We start from the raw sequence: 20,084 nt of genomic DNA, 5'->3' as shown, positions 1-20,084 counted from the left end.
CACACGGGGGACATCTGTGCCCGGGCCCGGCTCCGACCCCACCACCACCTGCGGAGGGGTGCCCACGTTCGCCCTAGCTTGGCACAGCCTGCTCTTGGTGTGTGCGGGCGCTGCGCGGTCCCGGCACAGCTTCCCCTCGCGTGTCCGTGCCCGTAGGAGGCTGAGCCGGCTGGGCTCGCAGCCCGGGCTGGCTGTCGGCCGCTTGTTGCTGCCGCGGTGGATCAGTGGGAAAGGGTGAAATCCTGTTATTAAATAGTTAAAAAGCCTGCGAGATTAGGCACTCAGGCACATGAATGGGCACATCTCCCTCAAGACTGATTCCCCGAGGAGCTGCGTGGGTGCACTGCGCCGCTGGGGCAGCGATAAGCGCGACTGCACAGCCCACTCGGGACTGCTGCCCGCGAAGGCATCGCCCAGCCCTCCCACCTGTTCTTATCGATTGCCCAAAGGTGGCAGCCAAGAGAAAGGCAGATTGCCCCCAGCATCTTCTAAAGGGCTCATTCATTATTGTAAAGGCTTCAAGACAGAGGTTAAAAAAAGCTCAGTGAACAGCCAGGTCAGGAAGGAATCCTTTCCCCCACTCGGTTAGCCCTTCTTCACTCTGACCTGATGGGAGGTTCAACAAACCTCATTTCACCGTCACCTTAAATCTCATCATCTCCACTGACGCAAGAGGTGCCGTTTTATGGAGGTGCCGGCAGACACCGCCGTGACTCTGGCGGAGGCTGCTCACGGTCACATGCTGTCTGTCTGCAGACTGCTGTTCCCAGTGCCTGGGTCAGCCCTGACCCATCGCACACAGGCCAGTCCCCACCCCTACAGATCCACCTTCTGCTCCTGCTGATGCTTTTGTGTCCTAACAGTACAGAATGATGACAGTAATTATTTGCAGTCCAGTAGGGCCTAGAGGAATTTGAAGAGAAGAGAGGCCAATGCCTGTTATGCTGTGTGAAAGTGTAGTTTGAGCCAAACTGGGGGGTACAGCCTGTACACACATCTCAGTGTCCGCAAGTGCAGCAGCTACAACAGGGCCAGCCCCCAGGCTGAGCACAAAGCCCGTGCTGATGTTCTCATGCATGTACACGTGTGCTGCTGGCAAAACCAAAATCACTTCTTGCCCTCCAGACTGTAACTGAGGAAGGAATCACCAACGTGGACAAGTGCCTCTGCAAATTTATGACCAGGATCTTGCCAGAGCCGAACCTGACATGACCTACTCCTTTACTTTTGCTTATTGGTGATGTTTCTAGGGGTCCCAGTGATGGGTTCATACCCCATTTGACAGTGCACAGCACAACAAAATCACAGTTCCCATGTTTTTATAGTCTGCAGCTATCTTGCTTGTGCTACAGCTTGTAGGCTGTACATCTATGGACATGACAGAAACATCAGTCAATTCCTGGGCGCTCCTGACCTATGGGTCAGGTGGAGGCAGAATGGAAGCAAATCAGAGGATGTGAGCATGGTTGGGAGAGGCTACATGCAGCCCAAAGAAACAGGGATTCAGATTGCTTTGAAAATTGAGAGCTTAAATTATCCTGGTATTTGATGATAGCAAGCATTTGGTAATGATAGCTAGTAAATGGGTGGGGATGGTATGTTTAATATTCTGCACCCTAGAAAGAGAAAGTATTTGAGCTCCCCTGCAGTTTAATGTTTTTAGTGCTGGATGGCTCATACGTATTAGATTGTGTCAGGACTGTGTGTATATGAGAGAGAATGAATTTGCAGGTGAATTTGCAAAAATGAACATCTAGCAGGATACTTGCACATAAAGCCACTGAAGTACCAATCATTTAGGCTTCCCTTGCTGAGATCCATCCAAGTTTCTTTCCTCCCACAGAACAAGCATAATAGTAATAATAATAGGAATTGTAATGGTAACAACAATAACATACAGTCCCTTCTACTGCACTTTTCATCAGCGAAGAAATGCTCAGAAAAATTCATTTCAATCATTCCCATTCTTCAGAGCTCATAAAGGGAACCAGCCAGCACAAAACATTGGCATTTATTGGGTGCTTTCAGACAGCTTAGCCTTTTGCTATTCTAGAAAATCCAGGAATCTCTTTAGAGTATACACCTAGATTAAACAGGTCGGGTGGGGAAAATGTCAGAATGCTGATAGTGAATTTAAGAGAGTCACAACCCCTTCAAGTCTTTAACACTTGACAGAACTGCTTCTTTGTACTCTGGAATATAAGAGGCTGTAGCAAGGGAATCAGAAAATCAAACAGTCCCTATAGCTTTTAAGACCTGAAGTGCAACTTCAGTCAGTCTCAGACTGTTGTGAGAATATTGCTTATTCCTTTTGCTCAAAGCATCTTGCATTCTTTTACCTACATCCCTGGGAAAGAAAAGCCAAAGGGTACAGGGTATGTTCCCTCAGGTGTCCTCTTGGTTGTGAGTTACCTATTGTATAAAATGCTCTTGGCAGTGCAGACCATCTTAGGATGTGTGTATAGTTCCCTATGCTTAATGCAAGATTAGCTTTGTACTAAGGGCTTACTGCCCATGAAGCCACCCAATCTGGCCTTGCTTTCCCCACTTTATTTTCACCATGCATCCTTACCTGCTTATTTTCTCCTGACTGAACAACAGTCCAAGCTGCTAGATTTAGTAGCCCTCTTTTGTTTCATTGGGTTTTAGTACTTAGTTTTGTGGTGTGTCAAGTGCAATGAGTGTAAGAGGAATGAGTAATGAGCACGAGCTTACAACCAAGTTACATACTGAATTAAATTCAGCACTCATCTGTGTGAACAATTATCAGTTTTACCTGTCATAGTTTTGCAACTCATAAATCTCTCTTCAATCCTTTCAGTTTCTCATATTTTTTCCCTAGACTCTGAGATGATTTGGCATTAACTGGAACAGGACCTGGTTTAAAACCTCTGCTCTCCACCTATGGAAGAAAAGCAGCACACAGGCAGTGCTACTCTTATAGCACTTGTTAGTCTTGTTAATGGTTTGCAGGGGCAGTGTTGCTCTTCTCTGTGCACATTACAGCACTTGTGTGTTGTGGCTGTTACCAGCTACCAAGCTGCCCTTAAACAGGAAAGTGGAGGAAGTGACCACGAGGTCACGGTGACTTTTGGTGTAATGAACCTTGCTTGCCTGCGTGCCAATTGCCTCACCCATATAATTTCCTAAGTCTTATGTATAAGCAATGCTGGTGACTCCTCTTTGGATACAAGGACTTGATTCCTTAGAGAATCAAAACTTCAAAAGTTTTGTTATGTGCATTGTTTCGGTGTTGGGGCTTTATTTAAATTACTTCTCATTTGTCTTTGCTTTTTTGCAGGATGCATTCATTTTCATGTCTCTTCATCGTTCAGTACAGTAATTAATGAAACCACAAAGGTGTGTGCATTCATTTGTAATGTCAGTACAGCAGCCTGAATGTTCCCTGGAGCCACAGCATCTGTCACAGTGGAGACACACCTTCTCCCCCTGCTCCTCGTACTGCACCCTCTGTATTCATGCTGAGAGGGCTAAGGTGAGATGGGAGGTCAGTGTCCATCTGGAAGGGAAATAGTATGGTAAACTAAAGTAGGATTTACGGGTCTGGAGAGGAAGAGCCTGTTCCTGGAAATAGTTAAGCAAAGGCGAAAGGACTATACCAGACTGATGCACAAAAAGGAAAGGCTAAATGCAGGCAATCTGTCAGCATTGAATTTGCCTCTTTTCACTGACTTTGCTGTCTCCCTTCTCACCAGCTGCCAGGGAGGTAGAATTGGTTTAATCTGAGTTTCATGGAGCCATGCAAGGCCTACTGCATTGCTTTCAGCACTGTGGTTGTCCTCCATGCCTGTTCCCTGGACACCTTGCTGGTATCTGCTCACAGCCCTGGTCCCATAAAACAGCAGACATTCAGCTCTATCTGTATTCTTGGTTTGCCTTTTTCTTTTTTCCCCTTGAATCTGTTAATGTATTTAAATTCCTCCTCTCATACCTTGATTCATTATAGCCATCTTCTGTACAGGTCAGACTGACTTGCTCTTCTCTTTTTAGACATTGTAGCATGATCCTTCACCTTTAGGAAAGAAAGCCTGTAATTCTGGGGTGCTTCATTCCTGCAGCTTTCTGTTAGTGATAGATCCAGAGTGTTGACATCTGTCCTGTACTGGGTAGCAGAAATTACCATATTACTAATATTTCTCTCCAGATAAATAGATGGCTCACGACCAAATCTGCATATTGCCTCTGCTTCTGGCTACAGATGCCATTGCTGGAGATCAGAAGTTTTGGGAAAGGCAGGAGATTTCACTGTTACCTGAACAGCTTGAAAGTGGCAGTGGAGTTTGCAGAGGCTGGCAACAGGACAGTGTTGCCTGCAAAATTTGTGAGATGCCAGCTGAGGTAATGCCAAGCTTGTGACTGTAGTGTGCCATGGTCTGTGGAGCTGCTGCAAAAATATGGGCAAGAGACAACATATTGTAGTGTGCCATGGTCTGTGAAGCTGCTGCAAAAATATGGGCAAGAGACAACATATTGTAGTGTGCCATGGTCTGTGGAGCTGCTGCAAAAATATGGGCAAGAGACAACATATTGTAGTGTGCCATGGTCTGTGAAGCTGCTGCAAAAATATGGGCAAGAGACAACATATGGAAAGGGCTCCAGACTCACCAAGGCTGGAGTCACAGTAAAGGCAAGGAAATGTACTGATATGATGAGAGCTGAGGAATAACAAAAAGTTGTAAATTGCAGTGTGGTATGTTATCCCGACTCCCTGCTGGGCTAATTTGCCCCCGAGCAGGCAGCACGGGCCAGATAGCTCAGTCCTTCACGGGGACAGAGTGTCCAAGTACTCAGGCCACTCTTAGCTTTTGGCTACCTTAGCAAGCTTATTGGTTATCAGCCCTTTAGCGATTATCAGCTCTCTTATGATTTCAGCTCTTTGCTTGCTAAGGCGCCCAGGCTTGTCAGGAAGCATACGCGAGAGAGGAGAAGGCAGCTGGATTTCCACAGTGATGTCTTTATTGGATGGTCTGTGAAGGGTTCCAGCGACAGCTCTTCTAACCAGAATGGGTTAAAACAGCCCTCTATATAGGGTATAAGTGTATCCAAACTTGTCCAATAGCAGGGGTTAAGGGAAAGTGACCTGTGGGGTTACAGAGAGATAAGCTGGGGTCCAAAAGGCAGAAGACAGGGGCTTTCTTTTCATCATGACTTGGCAATTCCTATCTTTAAGCCTCGGCCCTCCACAGAGCCCTAGCGGGCTTGGAGGCTGCTACAACGTGTTGGGAGAAGTTGGGGGTGTTGCAGGATATTTTATGTGTTTTACATAACAGGTAATTTTCAATGCTTTCAGGGTTACTGAATAAAACAACATGATCTAGATCATCAAGTGCTGTTCTCTGCTATTGTAGGCCCACTGTCATTCAATCCCTTATTGTAAGCTGATCAATCTTTATCCTTAAAGTAATCAAGTCTCATTCCCCCACAATGCTAACTGGGAGACAGAGTCTCTTTTGTCTGATGATTAGGAACCATCTCCTAATTACCAGCTTAAATGTATACCTGGTTAGTTTGCATTCATTTGTTCTTGTGCCAACTTCTTATTTTAGCTAATATAATTATTTTAATTATAATTATTGTCTTTTGTTGCTGTTTTTGCTCAGAAGTATTTATAGAGAGCTGTCGTACCTGCACTCATTCTCATTTTGCAAATAGAATATGTCACTCAAAGGAAAGAAAAACTGTGTTGTATGGAAACATCAACCCCTCTTTCCCCAAATATGTAAAAGCAGTTAGCCCTTGGTATGGAGTTAAAGATAGCTGGTCAGGGATACAGTGGCTGTTTTTTGTGATTGCACTATTTTTTGTTCGCAAACTTTCTTAAAGAAGCCTCACCTCTCACTGTGCCACAATCTGAAATAAAATTAAGTCAAGCTCACTTTTCTGGGTTACAGGAGAACCTGTAAAAATAATGACTTGTGGCATTGCAGCCTGGTACAAGAGAACTATCTGATGGGCAATTCTGCAGTCTAGGCTGTGGCTGAGCTCATGCTGGGAAAGATGGAGGAATGAAAGGCCTCTATAAAATGAATTTTAGCTGTGCTTTGCACCAATCAGATAGAAGAGTCATAAAGCTGAGCTTAAAATTTTTGTGTGAAGACAGTATTGGACTGAAGTGCAAGTACAAACATGGGATAAACTTGAAATGAGAACATTTTCTTTGTAATGCACATCAGAAACCTTCAAAAGAAGTTAAGGTTCTTCAAGATGAATCAGAGTGGAAGCTCCTTCAGCTCGTTGCTCACTGCAACATGCAACAACATTTTGAAATTTCTTTTTTTTCATCAATTGCTCTCCAGATGGAAGTTGAGGATCTTCCATATTATCTGGGGATGCTGAAGCTGTGACAGTCTGAGAAGCAGTTTTGATGAGGCTCCCAGTGGTTCTCAAATCTTTTCATGTGCCTGGGCTGTGTACTGATCACTTGTACACAAGGGAAATAAATTGTCCTCCCAAGAAGTACTGGTCCTAAATAAGGCGCATGGGTCTGTGTGCCCCTCATTTATTTTGGTGAGAGGTCTAGGGAAGTGTTTGGTGGGTATCAGTCATGATTTCAGAATGGGGGAATGTAAAAAAAAAAACAAAAATCAACACAAAACCTGTTTGTTCCTATACAGGATGTAACAGTGTACTTATACAGAGAGAAGTAGAGAGATTATATCAGTGTATATCCCAGTCATAACCCATTTCTTTTCTTCACAGTACCAGCCAGGGAAGGCTATTGAGTGTTGGTGCTGAACTTGGAGCACAGAAAGAATGGGATATTTGACAGTCCTGGATTCAATTCATGGTTAAATGTCTCGGGTAATGGAAGCGTTTACCACATCACTCGAGAGCATTCTATCGTCTGCTAGATTTCATAAGAAAGGAGTTTTCTTTTTTATTTAGTTGAGCTGCTTGCTTTTTCTGAAGAAATAAATGACCAAATAAAAACCAAATCTGAAAACCCTCCCCACTGAGTCTATTTCAGTTGTTGCTGTTTTCCTCACATTTTCCTCCTTGAAATGCATTAGTTCCAGTTGAAGGAATCTGAAGAAAAGATGATTATTACCAAGAAATTTGCAAATTAGCAGAGCTCAAAACACCCCCACAGCAGTGTTCTAGTAAAATAAGTGAGGCTGGGCCAAAACCTCTATATATTTATTTGGATCTTCTATATTTGGATTTAGCAATCCTATTACTGAGCTAAAATTTAGGACTCTTTAAGCACATTTGTCCTGGAAACAGCACTGGTAAATTACAAGCTCTGATAGGTGGGAGGATGAGGACAGTGTCTAAGATCTAACAAGGAGAAAAGTAACAGACATTCTTCCATTTCTATTAAGTGAATTTGCATATTTTCAGCACATTCAACAAATGAATAATTATGTGCTTGGACAAAATTAGTGGCTAAAGAGAAGCAAAATGCACCAAGTCTGGTGTGTGGGATATTGCAGTGCTATTATGCAAATTGGTGCTATGTCTTTAGCAGGAGTTTTCAGTTCAATTTAGATCTACTCCAAAGGAGGAGAAGAGTGTGTTTTAGTCAGACCCCTGGGATGAGACTATGCATGAAAAGACTCCCATATAAACAAAGATTGGAACATCAGTGAAAAGATGGAGAAGGGATGAAAAATGTACACCATGTAAGGTAGAGTGCAGAAGATGTGACCGCTAATCACTGAGGATTTTTTGTGAAACAAGGAGAAAGGAGAGCTTAGTGAAGAGGGAAATGACTGGTAATATGAAGCTTTGTGCTATGACAAAAGGAGGCAGTGGAAATCCCTGCTTTCAGGTTTCTTGAAGTACAGGAGCACAATTTTAAATAAGGCTGGAAATTTCTGTGTTAATTCTAGTGTAATTACTGTAGTTGAAAATACACTTTTTATTCAAACTCTTCCATTCTGGAAAGCAGAGCCCTGCCATATTCCAGAACAGAAGGCAAATTTGAATTCTGAGAACCTGTCAAAAAATGCTTATGGGAGACAAATGATCACATAAATGTCAAATGCATCATTTCTTAAATGTTCCTGCTCTGGTCATTGCTAACAGTCATGTCTCAGCACTATCTTTTGGGCTGAACGTGGATCTACACAACCTTATGTTCATTATGTGCTGAAGACATCCAGCACTGTATTTTTCACCGTGTTCCTCTCTTTATTACAGGTAAGTTCACAGTTTATGTCTGTATTATTCTGCACTGCTAAGCTAGTGCTGCCTGCCAAGATTTACAGCATCTCCCCTTAAGCTCAAACGGTTATAAAAATCACTAGATGGCAGCAGTGCCATTTCTGGGCTCCTGTTGCCCTGAACTCCTGGTCTCAGCGTGTGCTCTGGGGCGCTCCTTGCAGCCAGTTCCCAGCTTTGCAGGGAATGCAAGGGCAGCCATACCTACCGAGAAAATACTTGCCTCTTCCTCAGCAAGGGATTCGTGTTCTCCATTTGGTGCCTTCACAAAGGCTGGGTTTTAATGGGTGATTCCCTATTTTTTCTTTAGATTCCTTGTTTTTCTCTGAAATGGCCCCGGTTTGTAGCTTGCAGACACTGGTATATACCCATGCTAATGGCTGTGTTGTTATGATACGTTATATGCTTCCAAGGTAGTGCAGGGTAACTAACTTAGCTTTGGCTGAGAGCAGAGAATATCCCTGGAACGAGCAGAGGTTCACTCCATGGCTCTGGTATGAAACCGGATAACAGGAATTTGTTAATGGCACTGTTTTTTGTTGTTGTGCTGTTGCAGTTGGCTTTGCTCAACAAAATACTAAAAGCAAAGTGCTAAGAGGAGAGAAATACACTGGAGAATTGAAAATCAGAATCATTTTGGCCTTGAACAATCCTCAAGTTTCCCAATTCAGGAATTTCCTGGGAAAAGGAATAATTCCAGTCAGTTCCCTAGCTACAACCATTAGACCCTGAGGCTCCCTAGTAGTGTGATGAATGGGTGCACAGCCTGGCTGGTGGTGTCAGTGTTGTTTTGCTTGCTTTTCAAATAAATCTCACCAAACTTAAGCAGTCTCCAGGATCCCTTCAAATGTCAGTGTCAAAACCAGGAGAAAATTCCCTCTGGTGGTCACAATCTGGTCTTTGTGGGTTCAGTAGCTCCTTCCCTGTCTGCTTCAATGACAAGCTGAACTCCGGGGCAGGGGCAAGAAGGAAAGGTTATTGTGATCCTTCTGGCTTGCTTTTTTAAACAGATCCTCCCCGCCACTCCCCTCCCCTAACCAAAAACCAACCCGCACTTTTATTCCTCATTAAAAAAAAAGCTCTTTTCAATGGAGTTTTAGGTCTGGAAATGGACAAAGGCAACTGTGTGCAAATGCACTGGGAAGGACATGGCTCTTGGCTCTTGTAACAGATTTTAAGATCACCTTCACCAAATTCTCACAAAATAAAAAAAGTGCTGCTGTGCTCTGCGAGAAGGCAGATGGGAGTTTCAAAAGTGAGGGTCATCAAATGTAATTCTGGATAGAGATTCTTCCAAGGTCACCTCCTCTGTAATTTATGAAAGTACTGATTTATTTTTTTAAATTGATACTGGGGGTTGGAGCATCTGGAAACTCTCGCAAGGTTAAGGGCTTAATTCTTATTCCCACAAGTTCCTATTACAATTTGCTGGTGGAAAGAATCCTCCAAACTGGTGCTAATCCATGCATTTTGAGGCTATTTTTACCCAGCCAGAGTTGTGGAAAGGTAAGTAGAAAAGAAAAGGAGACAATTTTGTGTGTTTGCACACCCAAACACACATTTTGGGCTACAAATTTTCACTTTCTCATTCTCCCTCCTACTTCACTTGCTCCATGCTGTCCTTCAGCAGGGGTTGGAGTTTTGAAATGGTTTTAAAACAAAAATACTTGCTCTGTTTTATTATGAGCATATTTCAGGGGAAAAATGGATTGTATTTTTATTGGAGTGAATGCATTCAATTGCAGCAACTTTTATTATTTTGAAGCAAAGTTTTGTTATTCAAACAAAAGCCTAAGTGGTACCTACTATGCCAACTCTAAGCATTTTTCTACAGCTCATTTTTAAATTAGCCTTTAGGATTTACTTGACTAAATCAAGCCTCAGGAAAGAGAAGCTTGCAGGGGGGAAATCACTGCATTAGAGGTGATAAAATGAGAAATGAGAGAGACGAACATCAGTGCAAACTCATCAGCATTAGAATAAACTCAGAAATAGACATTCTACATTTCCATAATGCTGTCAGCTGCCACTACAGAGACAGGGATCTATTACTTCTGTTTATACTGCTGCTAACTTAATTTATAGCAATTTATTGTATAAAAGTAGACAGTAACTTGACTGGCTGGGAAAAAAAAAACAACCCTTTGTGCTGAAAATAAAAATGATAATGCACATAATAGATTTCTGAAAGTAATTTGAATGGCCGGTTGAAACACAAGGTGAGTTAGATAAATTTTTAGTAAAGCTCAGCACGAATTCCCTACTTTCATATGCACATTTGCAGATGGATCGATAAAGGGCAGACATGGGACATTTACTTTGTAAGATTGGATGGGCCCAGGTTATTCACCACTTGCAGGCTTCTTTATTTTGCTATGGCTGCATGGGGAGATGAAGCAAGAGCACGAATGGGCACAATACCCCCAGGGCTGAAATCAGGTGCCTATTCATGATCAGCTTTGTCAGAAAATAATCTGACACAGCCTTGTCCCAGAAAAAAATGGGCAGTTCATGTCATTTCTGTCCAGATGGTGGAGAGGATAAGAAACACCAAGCTTTCCACAGCTTTCAATCTAAGGAAGTATCTATAAGATATTTTTCAGGCAGGCCTGATTTTGCTCTAAACCAGCTGACACAAGCTCCAGACTGGGGGCTTTTGTTAATGCCTGTGCCTCATCTCAGTGTCTCAGCTTGGACTTAGCCCTATGCTCACCACCACTGCTCCATGTTGGATCTGGAGCTGATGGCATCCTGTCAGATTGGCTCCAGAGCAAGCTGACATTGGTTTGCAAGATCCCATGAAGATCCCTACCTAGAGGTGGTGGGATTTCAGCCCTTGTTAAAGCCTGTGGCCTGACCCTGTCAGACCTGTCCTGCTCTCAAGCAGTGGTCCTTGGTCTCTTCATTCCCTGAGCAGGAGTCTGGGCCTTCTCTGTAGCAAACAAGCCTCTTGGTGAGAAGTTTGCTCTTCTTAAGTACCTTTCAGGCCCCCTTAGAAGTAGTTCATGAGTCTCTAGGGGTGCATAAACCAGAGACAGAAGAGCATAGTTCTGGCAAGTCTAAGGGATATAATCATCAGCCTGTAGGTAAACATGTGCTTAAATGTTTTGCTGCTCAGAGACGAACTGCTGACCCAGGGCCTTGGGAGCTGCCTTGCCACCACAGTTACTTCCTTTATGACAAGAAGTTGATCTTCAGACTGAGGTGGAATGCTTTTCTGTTGCACATAACCTGGTTTTGCAGGGAAAAGAAAAGGGAGGATAGGGCTGGCAATAGTTTGTGGCAATCTGTGCTCAGAATTAAAATATATGGGAGCAAAATTAGAAGTACTGTCACTGCTGTGCAGATACTACCAGGTTTGACTAAAACAGGGGATGAGGTGGCTGAGAACTGGGTTGCATGGACCAAGCGACAAAAGGAGAAGTGTAACACAGAAGCAGCCAGGCCTGGCACATCTGATACAGACTTCTGTGGAGAGAGGCATGAGGAGTTTGCACAATGTCAGCTTTCTGTCTCCAGAGAGTGCTGGTCCAGAAGAATCTCACATCTCAGGACGTTGTCATGAGCAAAAAAGCCCGTCACATTTGGCACCACAGTGATCCCACTGTCTCAGCGGCATTCCCAGTGGCATCCCCAGCATTTCCAGGATTAACAGTTGTGTTTGCCCTCATGTGGATGTCACTTCAGAACTGCAAGGACTCCAATGATAGCCTGTGTTTCTCAGCCCAGCTCTTTCCATGTCTTTCATAATCTGGAGGCCTCCAGTGTACTTTCCCCTGAGCAGCTGCAGGTTGTCACCACATCCTCCCCTTCCACAGCTGTGGAAATTTCTGAGGTTTGTGCTGCTGTGCAGGATCAGCTTGGGAGAGGATTGGCAGAGTCCCCTCACAGCCTTTGCATGGACTCCCTCCAGCATGGCAACTCACCTGGCATACACAGAGCACCCAGGGGAGCCCCCTCTGAAAGGCCAAGCTCTCAGGCTGGGACTTCCTGCTTTGCCTGTGTCAGTGCCTCAGGATCAAACCAGTGGTTGAACTACTTGGTTGATGCCGGTGCTGCTTCAGTTGTGAGCTTTGTCCAAATAGTTGTTGACAAAACAAAGCTGGACTATGTTCAAAAGTCAAAATAGTTCTCTCTGCTTCAGGCCCTGGACCCCTTAATTTGTGGCTAATGGAGGCTTATCCAGCTGCTAGCCACAAACTCTTCCTGCTGCAGGACTATGCTTTATTATATGTCCCTGCTCCGCTCAAAGGGAAAAGAGGAGCCAAGAGAAGTGCTGAATTTAGAATGGCTTTTGATTTAATGTTTCAAAGCTTTACAAAATACTCAGGCAGGGGTCTGTGTAGGCTCCTCATTCTAACTGAAATTTCAGGTTAAGAAAAACAAGCTGTTGATTCATTGACTCAGGTCTTTAGTTCTGCAAACCAGCAGGGAATTGATTTATAAAAGGTGAGAGTCTAGGACAGTCTGGAAGCCCACATCATGAGTAAGCATACAAAAAGATTTATAAGAGTGCAAAAGGATAATGCTTCTGGTCCTTATTGGTTTTTAGCTGCTTAAATACCACAGTAGGTGTCAGAAGATTAATAACTTTGAGGATCTGCCATCTTGCACATCATTGAAAAAACTCCTAATGGGGTTAAAAGAGCACAGACAAATTTTCTGAAGTTTGGCGTATGTCAGCACCTGTTACAGTCTCTCCAAATTCATACAGTCAAGCAGACAACACTGGCATGTGCAACAGCATTGTGGGAAGGGAGGGAAATGTCACAATGTGTGGAAAAAGGTGACGGGTCTAAGACATGGTGCCATATGAAGCAGGATGCCAGGCTGGTTGTTGGAACAGGGACTAGACAGGGGGTGAGGAGTGACACTGAAGTAGTGAGCGTTGAAGTGCAAAGCCACACACGTGTCAAGTTAAAATCTTCTCACTGTACAGGATGTACCCACACAAAAAGAAACATTGCCTATAATTTCAAGCCTGCTTGCTGCTCCTTGAGGGTCTCAGCATAACAGTTTATTATTGATGTGAAAGCAAGAGCTTCCTAGTTAATTAAAGATTTGAACTTTAAAAGCTTTGATCATAGGGATGATTTGTGCTCACTTCAGCCCAACTTACTTAACATATAGAATAGCTCATGACAGCATTTTTGATAGTAAACATTTACAAATCATTTTCTGACCACACATCAGAAAGAAGTTAAGAGTCAGTTAGCTGTGCAATGTAATGCATCCAAATGCAACACATACCACACTACTCAGCCACTCTGCAGATTATAAACATCACACATTGCATTTGAATAGCTGCACTCTCAGGTCTGCAGAACTCCATGAGATTTGCCTTCAAGTGCCATCCTGCTCTGAAAAGCAGGCTGTAAAAAGCTCATTTTGTGGCTCTGTGTTTATTCAATTGTTCTAATCCTTGTCAGATCGCAGTGGTTACAAGAAGGTCATAGAATCATAGTGGTTTGTGTTAGAAGAGACTTTAAGCTCATCTCATTCCAACCTCCCTGCCATGGGCAGGGCCACCTTCCACTAGACCAGGTTGTTTAAAGCCCTATCCAAACTGGCCTTGAACATCTCCAGAGATGGACCATCCACTGTTTCTCTGGACAGCCTATTCCACTGCCTCACCACCCTCACAGTAATTTATTCCTAGTATCTAATCTATTTGTACCTTTTCAATTTAAAGACATTAGCCCTTGTCCTACCTCTACATGACCCTGTAAAAAGTCCCTCTTCAGCTCTCTTGTAGCACCCTCTAAGTACTTACAAGTGTGATAAGTTCTTCCCAGAGCCTTCTCTTCTCCAGGTTGAACAACCCCAGCTCTCTCAGCCTGTCTTCATAGGAGCAGTGCTCCATCCCTCTGATCACCTTTGGCCTTCTCTGGACTTGCTCCAACAGGTACATGTTCCTTCTCACATTGGGTGTCCCCAGAGCTGGATGCAGCACTCCAGGTGGGATCCCACCACAGCAGAACAGAGGGCCAGAATCCCCTCCCTTGCCTTGCTGCCACACTGCTCTGGATGTGGCCCCAGATAGGGTTGGCTTTCTTGGCCTGCAAGTATGCACTGTAATGGAAGGATGCTTCCTTCTATTCAAGGAAGATGTCTTTTTCCTTCTGTTTCACAGCTCAAGATGGGTTCAGAGAAGAAAGGTAGATTGTCCTTCCATGTCAACTCAAAGAGGATAACTGATACATGAAAGATTTCATCCCATGTTTTCCACCATGTTTGGGCAGCCCTTGTCTTCTCACCTGATAGCACTGCTGCTGGAGCATTCACCATGGTATTTGCTTTTTACAGAAGCCAGCTTTACCTTCCCTGCCCAGCATCATTGAGGCTGAGTTGCATTTCAAGGTAAGGCAGACCATAGGTCAGCTGTGGTGTGGCCTCCTTCTTTTGGGATCTGTTCTCAAAGGTCTGTCCAGCTTTAGACTCCTGGGGATGGATAAAAAGCACCATCAGACACCAAAGGGTGCACATCTGCTTGTGTGTGCATGAATCAACATCCCTGGCTAACAGATGAGAGGGAAGCCAAATGAAGTGAGACGTGGGGTATTGAGCACATCTGTCAGAAACATCTGTCAGAAAAGCTGAGCACAGTTTCACTGCTGTGCAATGCTCATTCCTTTTCAGTAGTTACTGACTGGGCCTTCTAGGTCTTATTTAGCTCTCCTAGATAGCTGACTCCTACCTGTCCTCCTTTCTTTCCTTTCCTTTTGTGGAGGTTTTCCTCTTGTTTCAGCAGGCAGGCACAGATGGACACATGCTGAGACTTTGGCCTTGTTGTCAAGAGAGGGCTTTCCAGGAGGCAGGGGGCAGAAGGGACCTGGCAGGAGGAAAGGTGCTGTGAGCTCCAACATGGCACAGTGTCCTTTTTGTGCTTTTTGGGGTGATAAGTTCCACCTTGAGGTCTTTTGGTTGGGGTGTACTCAGGCGTCTCTTCCTTATGGATCCTCTAATCTCTGTGAATGTTGAGCTCACTCTGAATGATTTTTTTTCAGCTGTGCTATTCAAGTATTCACCACTCAGACAGCTTTTCTCCATTGACTTATTGGGATGTAAAAGTCTCTGGCCCTCTTTGTCCAGCCTGGCTGGACTCACAATCAGCCTCTTCAGAAGCCACTCATGGGAAGGGAGAAGGACTGGAACCTGATAGTTTTATTAGATTTTTTTAAAATTAACTTTGTTCCTGTGGGAAAGCAAGGTAAAAAGTACACATCCAGTGAGTTTCCCACCATCTAAGAAGATGACTATAATACTTATGCATCTGGTTTCTTCTGACATGCCTGTGGGTCTCATGGTCTGCTCTGACAAGCTTCAAGGAAATGCTGATAATGAGCAATCTTGGCTTTTCCCAACATGCTTGTTTGTTTTCTTCCTAATCCACTCTACAGCAAGGACAAGATCTCATGTGGGGTCCTATCTACACTATCTTGACAGAAACAATTACACTTCTTGCTTTAATTAACAGTGAGCTTGACTTTCCTTTCTAGAACCAGAAGATGAATTTTCCTTACCTGTAGCTGTGCAGCTTTCTCTGACCTGGAGATCAGACAGGTGCATGACAGGAAGCACCCAGCTTCTTTCAGGGCTCCCACAGGTATCACCATGGGGAGAGACTCTCCCTCGCTTTTTCTGAGAATGAACTGCTCAAATCCCTCTATAATCTCTAAGGGAGAGGAATTAACTCAGACATAAACACTGCCTTCAGATACAAGCTCCTTATCTGAGAGCTGAGCAGGGCTTTGTACGAGAGCCCCTTAGGAGGCATTCCATCACAGGCTTCCCTTCCAAAGCAAGCAGTCAGATGGTGAGCCCCCCAGCAAGAGACAGCGATACAGCTTAAACTACCCTGCTTAGCAGCCCCAGCAGCCTTAAGCAGGTTTGCCAGGCTGTTGGCACTGCTCTGACACAGGGAGTCCCTGACCTTGCTGTGCTGCCTCACACCCACAGGCTTGAAGGCCAGGTGGGGCTGGAGGAGCGCTGCCTTTGCCAGCATCCCCAGCTGCATGTGCTTGACTTTTGGTAGTGGTGCTCCCGGCACCCCTGCTGGCTGTGCAATCCATAAATGGCCCTTGATGACCTCCATTGTTGTCCTTGGGCCCTGACAAGGTCTCATCTCTGGGAGTGGCTGTAGATTAGCAGATTAGTAGTAACATAGGAAGAGGGAAATCACCTGGGAAGTAACAGCCATAAAGCAAAATAGTTATCCTCTCACTCAAGGGCAGTTTAGAGGAAGGTGAGAACAAAAGATAGTTTCTTCCTTTTATATCATTTCAAGAGAAACAGGGAAAAGAGAGCCTCTGTTCTGCCTAAGCATCCAGAGGGACAAATGGATGTTGGAGGAGCAGAAATGGAAATTCTGTCCTTCCCCATCCCTATTCACCATTAAGAATCAAAAAGAGAGAGGATATTCAGTGCCTGGAGAGGAGACTGCTGGTGGCCGAAAAGGTACTGAAAACCTGCTGTAACAGAGCCTGGAAGAGGCAGGGGAGGAAAGGAGTGAATAGTTGATGACGAGGGGAACTAATGAGACCTGGGTCAAGACACTCCAATTGAAACTTTTTCTGTGGTTGGGGCATTTGAAAGGTTTCTTATCCATATGGACTGTCCTGAGTCTAATGAGCTGTGAGTTCAGCCAGCAGACTTTCCATTATTTAGGACATGGAGACTATGTCCTCTACACAGACATCCTTTTTTTTCTAAGAAACCTTTAATTTATGCCTGTTATTCCAATTAAAATCAGCTGAAATTGCCCAGTGAGCTCAGGGGAGTGAGGAAAGGACAGGCAGACAACTGAACAGAGACACATGTGTATTAGCTCATCTCCACAAACATAATTGTTTGAATCCCATTTCTATAGAAAATATCTGATTTTTCAGCACGTGGAAGACCATGAGAGCCTTAGGGACATGAAGGACTGTGCAAATGGGATGCTCAGTTTTTATTGTCCAACTTCCATCACTTTTCTAGAGAAGGAGAAATGCCACATATGATGCCTGAAATCTTCAGCCAGAATCTACCTCCAGCTTCTTCCCTGCAATTATTTTCTCTATGGAAGAAAATGGTTTCTTTGCTCTCAATCTCTAACTCATGCTTTCTTCTTCTCTTTTTTTCCCCCCCATAAACATCATGAAGTCATTATTTGAAAAGAGGGAGAGATTAAATAAAAAGCTTGTATTCCAGTTTGAGTCTTTCACTGGTAATCAGAAACTGCTTGAGTTGTGCTTTCAGGGGTTTGTAATATGAACAAAATCTCTGGATAAGGAGACAGGCTGTAATTAATTTCTCTCTTCAGGACAATTACAGATATAAATAGTAAAACAAAGACTGACAAACATCAGCAGAACTGCCCACATTATATGTACTCCATTGTAATGTGGCTCACTAGCAGATTATTTTCTACTCAAGGTCAGTGATTCACAGCATGAAAAGGATATGGCACAGGATTTCTAGGATTTCTAGCCTTTGCTAGCACACACCTGATAATCATCACTTCAGCCACTCCTCCAAGTGGAAAAGAAACCAAGCATAGGAAATAAATTTTTCCTTCTCATCCCATCCCTGCACTATCCTGTCCTCTGGAGAGCTGGCAGCAGAAACCAGTTAAACTAGGGTAGTTTGAGCATGAGTGCAATAGTATTGTGAGCAGCAGGAAGCCTTAGCAAGGAGATGAAAGGGAAGGATTGGCAGAAGTCTCTAGCTGCTTTTCAGCATCTTAGGTTTCATGGAAAAAAATAAGTGCCTGGCTGCCAGGGCTCTGCAGCAAATTCGAAATGTGAGAACTGGCCTAGTGTTGCAGCACTGAAGAAGTTTGCAGAGAGCTGCAGGAGCAGCTGTGATGTGTGAATGGCACTGGTTTGTTTTGGTTTGTTTCCTCACAGCCATCACAGACACTTGCAGGGAATGTTTTGTTGCTGCCCAAAGAAGCCTGGGGAGAAGAAGGAGAAAGCTGGGCTCACAGAGGTTCATGTGCTCTCCTCAGGCAAGCCAGGGGCCTGGGCAAAGTTTTGGGCTGTAAGACAGCAGTGGATAGGGCCGGGGGAGAACATGTCCTTGCTTTCATATCCTGTGAGGATGGGGAGATGGAATGTTTTGGAGGATGGGCCCTTTGTACAGGCCAGTCCAAAACCAAGGGAAATTGCTAATGTAGGATAACAGCCAGCTATTTCTGGAGCTCTTCATTAGCAGCTATCAATGTTCTTGCAAAGCAGGTCCACAGCATCCCTGACTGTTTTATAGAGAGTGACAAAGAGGCCTGAGAGTACACAGACCAATGCACTCACAATTTCTGCTAGCAGCAGACACTCTGTTTTCCAAGACCCATCTTGAGCCCTACTCCAAAACTACAGCTTATTTTAGGGGCAAAGCCCCTAAAAAAAGCCCCAAAGAGCTAAACTATGAGCAGCTTCCAAAGCCAGTCGATGCCATAGCAATAAAAACTGCTTCTGTTGCTCTCTCCAGGCTTGTCAACAGCAATATCCAGCTCTGTGTGTATATTAGGAGTAGAAATGAGGGGATAACTCACTTTGAAAGCTTTCTTCTGTGGTTTGTGTAAAGATTTTATCAACTTGTTCTTTCACTGACAATCTGCCTAAAATGAAGGACTTTTCTTTGAAAAGGACTTCCCTTTGAAAACAGGGACTCCAGTACCTGCTTTCAAATAAGCAGAGAGAAAGCAATAGTCAGGGACTGGCTGAATAATGCAACAGGCTCCTTTCAGAGGACAACAGGAAGGATCAAGCTGATGAGAGGTCAGAAATCATTGTTTGTCAGGTGAAGAAAAATGTAGAAGATATTGAAAGGTCCAGAGAAGGTCAGTGAAGACACAAGTGTCATTGAATTTACAGATGATGAGAGATTGCAGGGACTCTTTAGCCAGAAATGATGACTAGTTGGAGGTAGCCTTGTCTGAGACATTCACAATGATTAAAGATGGAAAGTGAAATTGATTGCTTCTTCCTTTCTCTCCTTTTTTTTTCTTTAAACTCTGTCCTGCAACACGGGAACAAGGGGTCATTCACTGAAATTAAAGGGCAGCAGCTTTAGAGCTGATTTTTTTTTTTTTTAATGCTGCATGTAGTTTATCCATTGAATGTATTGCCCCTCTCCCTGAGGTCACGGATGCAAAGGCTGTGGCTGGATTTTAAAGAGGCTGGACTAATTTCACAACCCTTTACAACACACCTAAGGCAAGGCAAAAAGGGCAGGTATTGGATCACATGCTTTGGGGTAAAACCTGAAAAATCCTGCTCCTGAGGCAAGATGGACATCTCTTTGTCAGAGCATGGCAGGCAGTTGAAATGGGCTAAAATAAACATGCTCACCCCTGCGCCACACTCTTTTGTGAGGAGTTTCTGCCTCCCTCTGGAAGCGCTTGAAGGGAACATGAGGCTCAACTCAGCTTCTCTCATTCCCAGGATGGGATCTTAACAAAGATTCACCTTCTCAGCTGCTGTAAGCCATGAATTAGTCCATCCCATGCCTCAGTTCCACCACAGGAGGCTGCAGATGCAGGGTGACAGCAATTCTGCAGCCAAGGAAGAGTCACTGTAGGATGGGAAGAACCTCAAAGGCACGGATGGGAGGGAGGTTAATGATGCACATGCTGCTTTGAGAAGCACTTGTGAGAATCAAACATTATTGTCAGACTGACAAGGTAAGCCTTCTGTCAAAGAAACAAATATATGCCAAGCCTAGTGCATGGCTTTTGAGTACTCTCCAGAGCAACTGAGTTCAGAGCTGAAGGACAGATTCAACTCTCAAGCTCATTTGGCCTTGTCTTTTCTTGAGGAAGATACCAACCATCATGTTTAGTACTTTGGGAAGAGACGGTTTCCAAAGAGATTCATTGGCCATGAAACTCCATCTATTAGGGAACAAAGGACAGACAA

At 44.2% G+C, this 20,084-nt stretch overlaps 1 protein-coding gene across 2 annotated transcripts in view; it reads right to left on the bottom strand.

Moving 5' to 3' along the window:
• The window catches only part of HMGXB4 (HMG-box containing 4), a 14,656-nt gene extending 14,511 nt beyond the window's left edge, over positions 1–145 (bottom strand). The window contains exon 1 of one of the 2 annotated variants that reach the window (XM_031057729.1): positions 49–145. The gene's annotated coding sequence lies outside the window, so the exon portion shown is untranslated. The remainder of the gene's footprint in view (positions 1–48) is intronic. The other variant, XM_031057727.1, reaches the window with a different exon arrangement.
• Between the last annotated feature and the right edge of the window lie 19,939 nt (positions 146–20,084).

Source organism: Geospiza fortis, unplaced genomic scaffold (assembly GCF_000277835.1).
Source record: "Geospiza fortis unplaced genomic scaffold, GeoFor_1.0 scaffold173, whole genome shotgun sequence".
In the NCBI taxonomy this organism is placed as follows: Eukaryota; Metazoa; Chordata; class Aves; order Passeriformes; family Thraupidae; genus Geospiza; species Geospiza fortis.
Note: the sequence above shows the minus strand (reverse complement) of the source record. Positions and strands in the feature narration are given on the sequence as shown.